The sequence below is a fragment of the Dreissena polymorpha genome, chromosome 16 (assembly GCF_020536995.1).
Source record: "Dreissena polymorpha isolate Duluth1 chromosome 16, UMN_Dpol_1.0, whole genome shotgun sequence".
Lineage (NCBI taxonomy): Eukaryota > Metazoa > Mollusca > Bivalvia > Myida > Dreissenidae > Dreissena > Dreissena polymorpha.
Window position 1 is genome coordinate 4,407,930 of NC_068370.1, and position 8,947 is coordinate 4,416,876.

At 35.4% G+C, this 8,947-nt stretch overlaps 1 long non-coding RNA gene across 2 annotated transcripts; it reads left to right on the plus strand.

Annotated features, from left to right (window-relative positions):
• Window positions 1–7,114: 7,114 nt before the first annotated feature.
• LOC127861362 (uncharacterized) lies at window positions 7,115–8,335 on the plus strand. Of its 2 annotated transcripts, none has more exons than XR_008040177.1 (3): window positions 7,115–7,313; window positions 7,613–7,775; window positions 8,286–8,335. It is a non-coding gene; the product is annotated as an uncharacterized LOC127861362 (long non-coding RNA). The 2 variants fall into 2 exon arrangements; XR_008040178.1 differs by having other exon boundaries at window positions 7,613–7,779; window positions 8,286–8,327.
• The last annotated feature ends 612 nt before the right edge of the window (window positions 8,336–8,947 follow it).

Genomic DNA, 8,947 nt, shown 5'->3' on the forward strand with positions numbered 1-8,947 from the left:
TTTACCGATCCCGACCATTTTCAAACTTGTCCAAGATATCAATAAAACCAATGTTTTGACCAACGTTCATGATGATTGGGAAAAATTGTGACTTCTAGAGTGTTAACAAGGTTTCTCTATAGCCACATAGGGAAAACTGCCACTATATACAATGTACATACCGAGAAAAATGCCCCGCCCACTGGCGGCCATGTTTTTTCACCGATCTCGACCATTTTCGAACTTTTCCGAGACAACAATTGAACCAATGTTTTGACCAACTTTCATGATGATTGGGCAAAAATTGTGACTTCTAGAGTGTTTACAAGGTTTCTCTATAGCCAAATAAGGAAAACTGCCCCGCCCACTGGCGACCATGTTTTTCAACGAATCGGAACCACTTTTGAACTCAACCAAGATATCATTAAGACAAACATTTTGACAAAGTTACATGAAGATTGGGCATGAAATATGACTTCTACAGTGTTTGCAAGGTTTTTCTTTTTTTTGACCTAGTGACCTAGTTTTTGACCAGGAACAACCCAGTTTCGAACTCGGCCGAGATTTCATTGGGACAAAGCTTCTCGCCAAGTTTCATGAAGATGGGACAAAAAATGTGGCCTCTAGAGTGTTAACAAGCAAATGTTAACGGACGGACGGACAAACGACGGACAAAGACCGGTCACAAAAGCTCACCTGAGCAATCAGGTGAGCTAAAAATCAATGGATCGGAACAACATTCGAACTTGATTTGGAAGTCATGCAAGTAAACTCACTAACCAAAAATCAATTAAATATCACAAAGCGATAAAAACACACTCTGGAAATGTAATATCGGACAGACAGACAGTCCAACATCTATACGTCACCCTACCAAGAGCATACAATTTGTGCCTGCACTGAAGTTCCAACATGAGCCCAATAGAGAATATACCATTTCATTTCAGCAGACAGGCTGATGAATTTGAATAGTAGTTTAAACGTTTTTTCAGTATTACACAGTTTTTGCAAAGTTATTAAGATCTAGATGAAAAGCATTAAAATTGTTTGTTTTTTTCTTAGTCTGAATTAATGATTTTCAAATAAATACAAATATTTGATTTTTTTTTTACTCCTACTCAGAAGTATGTTTTGCTTGTTTGTATACACATTCTATTTTGAATCTATGACATTATCTTTTACAATTGTCATTTTGCCACTGTTAAAAACCTTTTAAATATGCCTGATAGCCTGTACGCAATGAGGAGGTTAAAGCATAAATACATGTCCAACATTATGCTAGTGTGGTGCTCTGAAAAATGAACAGCCAAGTGTGTGTATTTCAAGTTTGAGGATCTTCTGCTCCTGAGGCTACATTAACCCTTTGCATGCTGGGAAATTTGTCGTCTGCTAAAATGTTGTCTGCTGAATCTCTAAAATAAGCATTTTCTTTGATTTTTTTCAAAGAATACTATCAGAGTAGCAAACAGTTTGGATCCTGATGCGATGCCACGTTCTGTGGCGTCTCATCTGGATCCATACTGTTTGCAATGGCCTTCAAAATTCGGTTCCAGCACTGAAAGAGTTATGTGAGAACACAGTGTGTGTACCATGACTCTTTGCTGAGCTATGAGTTTTTACTAAAAAGTTTAATATTTTCAGTGTGGTCTTGTACTGTGGGGGGATAAAAGAATACCAGGAGGAAACCCCACCTGTCCGGTAAAGTACAACAATACTAGGAGGAAACAAACCTGTCTGGTATGGTACAAGAATACCAGGAGAAAACCCCACCTGTCTGGTATGGTACAAGAATACCAGGAGGAAACCCCACCTGTCCAGTATAGTACAACAATACCAGGAGGAAACCCCACCTGTCCGGTATGGTGCAAGAATACCAGGAGGAAACACACCTGTCCGGTATGGTTCAAGAATACCAAGAGGAAACCTCAACTGTCCTGTATGGTGCAAGAATACCAAGAGGAAACCTCAACTGTCCGGTATGGTACAATAATACAAAGGAGAACCCTACCTTTCTTGTATGGTGACCACTAACAAACCTCACATACTGCCTAAACAGGAATTGGACCAGTCCAGTTGGGATATGAAGTGCTATTGCATCAGAGGCTCAAATCTCCACAAGCATCCTTAAAAATGCAGCAGACAACGTTGTTCAAACTTGTTCAAATATAGCCTAAAACAACATGTTTAGCATTAATCAGATGAAAACTGTGAACAAAAAATCAAGTAAATGAAAAAAATATTTAAGGTCTAGTGTGATGGAGCTTTTTTCTTGTTTTGATGAAAGGGCCAAGCCTTCCAGTTTGTGGAATAATGTATTGAAACAAGAGGCCCATGAGGGCCTGAATCGCTCTACTGCTTTAAACACTGTCACTGTGACCTTGACCTTTGACCTAGCGACCTGAAAATCAATAGGGGTCATCAGCCAGTCATAATCAATGTACCTATGAAGTTTCATGAACCTAGGCCTAAGCATTCTTGAGTTAACATCTGGAAACCATTTTACTATTTCGAGTCACTGTGAACTTGACCTTTGACCCAGTGACCAGAAAATCAATAGGGTTCGAGTCCTCAATAATATCAAGACATTGAACAAGTTTGAAAAGAATCGGATGAAAACTGTGGACTTTATCGGATAAACAAGTTTTTACTGTTTCGAGTCACTGTGACCTTGACCTTTGACCTGGTAACCTGAAAATCAATAGGGTTCGAGTCCACATTAATATGAAGACACTGAGTAAGTTTGAAAAGAATCGGATGAAAACTGTTTACTAAAACGGATAAACAAGTTTTTACTATTTCGAGTCACTGTGACCTTGACCTTTGACCCAGTTACCTGAAGATCAAAAGGGTTTGAGTCCTCATTAATATAAAGACACTGAGTAAGTTTGAAAAGAATCGGATGAAAACTGTGGACTTTATCGGATAAACAAGACAACGTCTAACACACACACACACACACACACAAACACACACAGACAGACAGACACCATGCCATCCCATAAGCTCTTCTGCCTTTGGCAGTAGAGCTAAAAACTGAGGAATGGGAAGAAACTTAGAGGTTAATTTGAAATTGTGGGTAATGATAGTCAACAAAATAGAGAAGCAGAAAGATATTTCCTAATGTTAAATTGAAAGTGATGCAAAATTGTATCATTCTAAAGAAATGTTGTTAAGCCTAGGCTAAAAAAGGAACAAGCACTGCCACACAAATAAAATCTTGAATCCTACTGACAGACTGTGGAACTCGCACAAGACCAGTCAATGTTTATGAGGACCAGTAGCGTACTGGGTGTCACGGCCTGTGGAATCTTCTCATAAAGTTTACATGTTTATTTGCTTATCCAGGGCCCAGCTGCTGAAAATGTCTAAAAAACATTTAAAACTATTTAGGTTAATTTGAAATTGTGGGTAATGATAGTCAACAAAATAGAGAAGCAGAAAGATATTTCCTAATGTTAACTTGAAAGTGATGCAAAATTGTATCATTCTAAAGAAATGTTGTTAAGCCTAGGCTAAAAAAGGAACAAGCACTGCCACACAAATAAAATCTTGAATCCTACTGACAGACTGTGGAACTCGCACAAGACCAGTCAATGTTTATGAGGACTAGTAGCGTACTGGGTGTAACGGCCTGTGGAATCTTCTAATAAAGTTTACATGTTTATTTGCTTATCCAGGGCCCAGCTGCTGAAAATGTCTAAAAAACATTTAAAACTATTTTAGCAAACAAATTGTGTTTCCAATAAACACATACATTAAAGGGTTAGTAATCAAATCATATAAATAACTTTATCTAAAAATTAACAGCTTTTAGATTTACTGGCTGTTAAGGTTTTGAGCCACCTGGGCCTGTTAAATTGCATGTAATGAATTGGTAGCCGGAGAATGCATGTTGAACATATGGAAACTTGGTTATATTTTGCAACCAGTATGACATGATGATTTGGGGTAGCACAAATAAATATCACAAAAGACCACAATAGCTTATGTTTGTTTGTTTGTTTAGTTGTTGTTTGTTCGCTGATCACAAAAGCCCACCAGCATGTGTGCTCGATGAGCTAACAACTTTTATATCATTCTTTATTTTAGGAACACATGATCACTTTTAAAATACCACAGCAATTTTCATTGTTAAAAACAAAAAAAATTCTTACTAACTTTGAGAACATGAGCATGTTAAAAACACTTCTTACGCATGCATAACAAATTAAAGGGGCCGTCCAACAGATAAAGCGTCGTATCGACGCGATTCTATATTTTGGGAAACTACGAGGATTGCTTATATAGCTAAACAATACATCCGATTTGAATGTAAGCGTGGATGGTCGAGTGGTCTAGGCGGGAGGCTTTTTACTCCAGGACCCCAGGGGTCAGTGGTTCGAACCCTGTAGAGGGTTACTTTTAACCTTTTTTAAAATTGTATTCTTGTTTTTTTTACTGGAGATTTATAGTTCAAATGTTTAAATTAATCAATATAAAGCATTTAATGACAAGCTTCAAAACATGCCAAAATCTGTTGGACGGCCCCTTTAAAGCACTTCATAGATATCATGTGATGCTAATTACAAAGCAATTTCTACAAAAAAAATGAGGCTCATGCTATATGCTGCCAGAATAGCTCCAGGCCAGGCTGTGCATTAGCGCAGTCTGATTAAGAGCTATCCTGTCACCTAATGAGACCACAAAACCTTTTAATTGTGGACAGGTTTTGTGCCAATGGGAAGAAGGGACTTGATATATGGCATAAGACCGATTTTTGCATTACCTACCCTTGCAAAAAGTTAACCCACTTTCATACCAAAACACACATAAACCAACATAAAACTGTGTTTTTTCTAAGTTTTTCTGAGCGGAAGTTGGTTTTTGCTGATAAAAGCGAGTTTTATGTGAGCTAAACTGTGCTTAACTAAGTTTAAAGTTGTTTTTTTAAAGTAGATGTGTGTTAAAGCGAGTTTTTTTGCTGTAAGAAGTTGGTTTTTTATGTGACAAAAGTGAGTCTTTTTATTTATGAGTTGGTTTATGTGTGTTTAAGTGTGTCTTTTTGTTTCATAAGCGAGTCTTTTACAACAGAAGTGGGTCATTTTATAAACAGAAGTGGGTTTAAGCGAGTTTAAGTTGGTCTTTTTATAAATAATTTGAAAGCCGCAACAAGGCTAAAAGACTCACTTTAACACACTTTTCAATAAGTTGGTCTTTTGTTTATTAACATAACTCAACAATAAAACAATAATTCTTCAACTAGGTCTTTGTTTCATGTTTATAGCCATATATTATCAAGGTGAATTGTAAAGGGGCTTTTTTTACATCTTGTTTGCCATTGCACCTGTTGTACATTTGTGGGTTCCCCATAATTTTAAGGAAATATTGGATAAAAATTGCTCTTTCAGAACATCACAGGTTCACAGATACTATAAAAATGTTAAAATGTTCAAACTTAGTTTTATACCTGAATATGAAATTGTTTGTCTTTCACTTTGAATCAATACATAAATATTAAATATATTATGAGAACAATCACACATCTATAAAAATGTGAATACTTCCATTTAATTCATGTTCTTTGGAGAATTCAATAGACTTACAGTTTGTTTTTTTATTCATTTTTTTGAGGGGGAGGGTGACACTGTTTCTATAATAAATAAAACTAGTTTCAGTGTGAAAGGGTTGATTAATATATGGAAACTTATGTGGGCTTGCCAGCATCAATTATATCTCCTCAACATAAAAACAATAACTATTTTAACTTTCTTATACTGATATTTAACCCCAATACAATTAATGTCTACCACATTGACCTTTAACATACAATTTAAAAGGCAATAAAAATAAATAATATTTATAATATTATTATTTGCTAACACCATTCAGCATGTTATATTGAAATATTCACAATTGAATATAATATGCTAAGGGTGCTGTGTATTATTCAATAAATACATATATGTTGGTGTTGAAATCAGTAGATATTTCTCAGATTTAGTAATTGGCTGACACACATAAGAGATTAGCCCTCCCCCCCCCCCAATTAAATCATAAACATTAATCCTTATCACTGTATCAGTGCTCCATCTATAGGCCTAACAAAGGGGTGTTGATAGACTTTTGATTGGCTGAGCCACCATCTATTTGAAAACAAGCGACTTTGATTGGCTGGAGACAGGAAGTTATGTTTTGAAAACAAAGGGGGTTTTCATCAACTGACTTTGAGCTTTAAGTTATAATTGAGTAACATTAAGACTTATAATTCTAGTTTAAAATGTCATGAATAACTTTTAGCATGAAGTATTGTGTGGTGAAAACAATGTGTATTTACTACAATGTGTAAATCAACAATAAGTTTCAGTGCTCCAGCTAGGATTTGAAAAGGGCAAGGGGGCTTTTTTGTCAAAAGGGCACTTTCCACGCGCAGTATTTTGTGAGAAGGGCACTTTCGACGCGCAGTATTTTGTGAAAAGGGCATGTTCGAGCGCGCGGGTGTTTCTGGAATGCTTTCTATTGCATGTTCATTTATATGTTATAAATAATTGTATTAATCCCATTATTATTAAACCATTCAAATATAATGTCTACAATGAGGATTAAACTAATTACAATGTAATAAGAGATTTATGAATTATCATATGTAAAAAAAAAAAAAAAAAAATAATTTTATTTTTTTTTGAGGGGGCGGGGCAGGGCGGAGGTTCGGGGGGGCAGGGCGGAGGTTCGGGAGGGCAGGGCGCGGCGCCCTTCGATTTAGGCCTAGCTGGAGCACTGCAGTTTGTTGCAAAGGAGATTCAAAGTGGATGGTTAAAGTGATATGGTCTCATAATTCATCAACTGCCTGTTATCTTGGAATACTGAAGAACAGTTGTTTTAGGTTTGTATTTTCATTTTTACATCACTTTTTTATTTAGTTTTATATTGAATTAATTATTATCATTATCATATTTATGTATTGTCACTGGGAAATGTAAATGGATAAGTATAAATGTAATGCAATTATAAGGAAAAACAACACCATTTGAATAATTATGGCTGTAGTTTATGATTATTGTCATCTTAAATGTTATTTATACCTATTTCTGGTCATTAATGAACAGATTTCTTTCCCACATATTCAATGAAAATTTTTATATTTTAAATTTGAAGGTTAAACTCCCAAGGTGAAATTTACATTGATTGGAAGATTCTTTGGATAGAATATTCCTGCCAAAAGACATCAGAAGGGGGACTAACTGATGTATGGATTTTGACACCAGATTTTACCCTGCACGAGCAGGCCAACTTGAGGAGATCAGGAGTGGGAAAACCGAGCCCTGTCCTTGATCAAGAAAAGTTGGATTTGTTGAGAGGTAAAACTAAACAGGTTTTAGCATTTGAAAGGCGTCACACTTCCGACCAGTCCACACAGCCAAATGAGATCACATATCTTGGTACATTTTCAAACAGTATTTTCTACCACACGTAATTTCTTTTAATTATTTATGACAAGCGTTAAGTCACATGTGATCACAGGATTTAAATTGCAAAAATAAACAAACAAAAAACAACAAGCAAACAAACTTGTTTTGATTTAAATTAATAATATTTATAGTAACAAGATATACCATAACAGCAATATTTATCACTTACATTATAAAATATCTTTCAGGACCTGATCTCAAATGAGATCATGCACAAGACGCACCTCGCAAAGGCCATGACAGTATAGTTTTCAGACCTGATCAGCTGGTGACTGCTCTATGAAGTGTTGTTCAACCTACCCTAAGGGGGAGATTCGAGAGGGTCTCCTGATTGCTGAACACTACGCCATGGTTGGTATGATTCTTTTTTTTAGGGAAAAAGGGGATTTAAATATATAGGTGTTCTACTGCCTCCATATTCATTTTGAAACAAACATAATGCAATTAATTCAAATTTGACTCCAGCACATAATCTGTCTTGCGTTAATTTAATACTACTGCTCAAATGTAAGAGTTACTAAAAATTGTGTTTGTGTATAAAAAAGTTTTGAGAATTTAACACATAGGCAGACAAAAATAACCTCGGTATAAAGTTAACGATCAAGCTCTCATTTTGAATGATATAAAAAATTAAAGCAACAGTAATTTGCCTTCTTGTTTCAAAAACCTCTTTTGAAATCCTTCTAATGTAGATGATGTTAAAATGGGATATCTGAACTGATGATATTGATGTAAAAGTTTATTCCACCAAAATCAAGTCATTCAGATCAGACTTGATTTGGGTGGAATAAACTTCTACATGTTTTTTGAATAATGTAATGTACAGTAAAATCCTGCATTGATTGTTCATATACATTTCAGATGTCATCTCCAAAAAGTTTGCCCTGCCCATATCAACAGTGGAAGAGAACACGAGATTGGCCTTGAGGAGGCTTTGTGTCATGTACTGCGGGGAGAATATATAAACTGTGTAGTGCTGAGCAATATGTTCCTTTGTTCATAGGTGTAAATATGTGTAAAGGGCTATTCCAGGAAAATATAGGATGAAGGATTCCTTAATGGCGTCATTTTATAAATCGGTACCACCAATACAGTTAAAAACAATTATTATTAATTTTATCCTCTGTATCACCCCTCACTAACTGAAACTGTATATATCATGGTTCATACCCTTCCTCCCATTTTTACCTGTGGTAGCCCTAAGAGGAGAATGTTATTTATTTTAATTTATTATGTTAAATGTGCTCGCATATTGTGATAATGTATCTTGGGTAGATGTTTTCCTGGTTTTGTTAAAAATGCACTGTAAAAATGTTCACATTATTTGTTTTTTTAATATAAACATATTTTTTTGCAAATTGTGTGTGTCTTTTCTTTTTAATCACATGGGGCTTGTAATGATCTGTTGTCATTTTATCTCAAATACCCTTTTACCATAAAGGTGTAAATATATTTTTTTACAAAGGTTACAGGTCAGACAAGCAAAATTTTATGATCCCTTAAGCGAACAAAAGACTCACAAA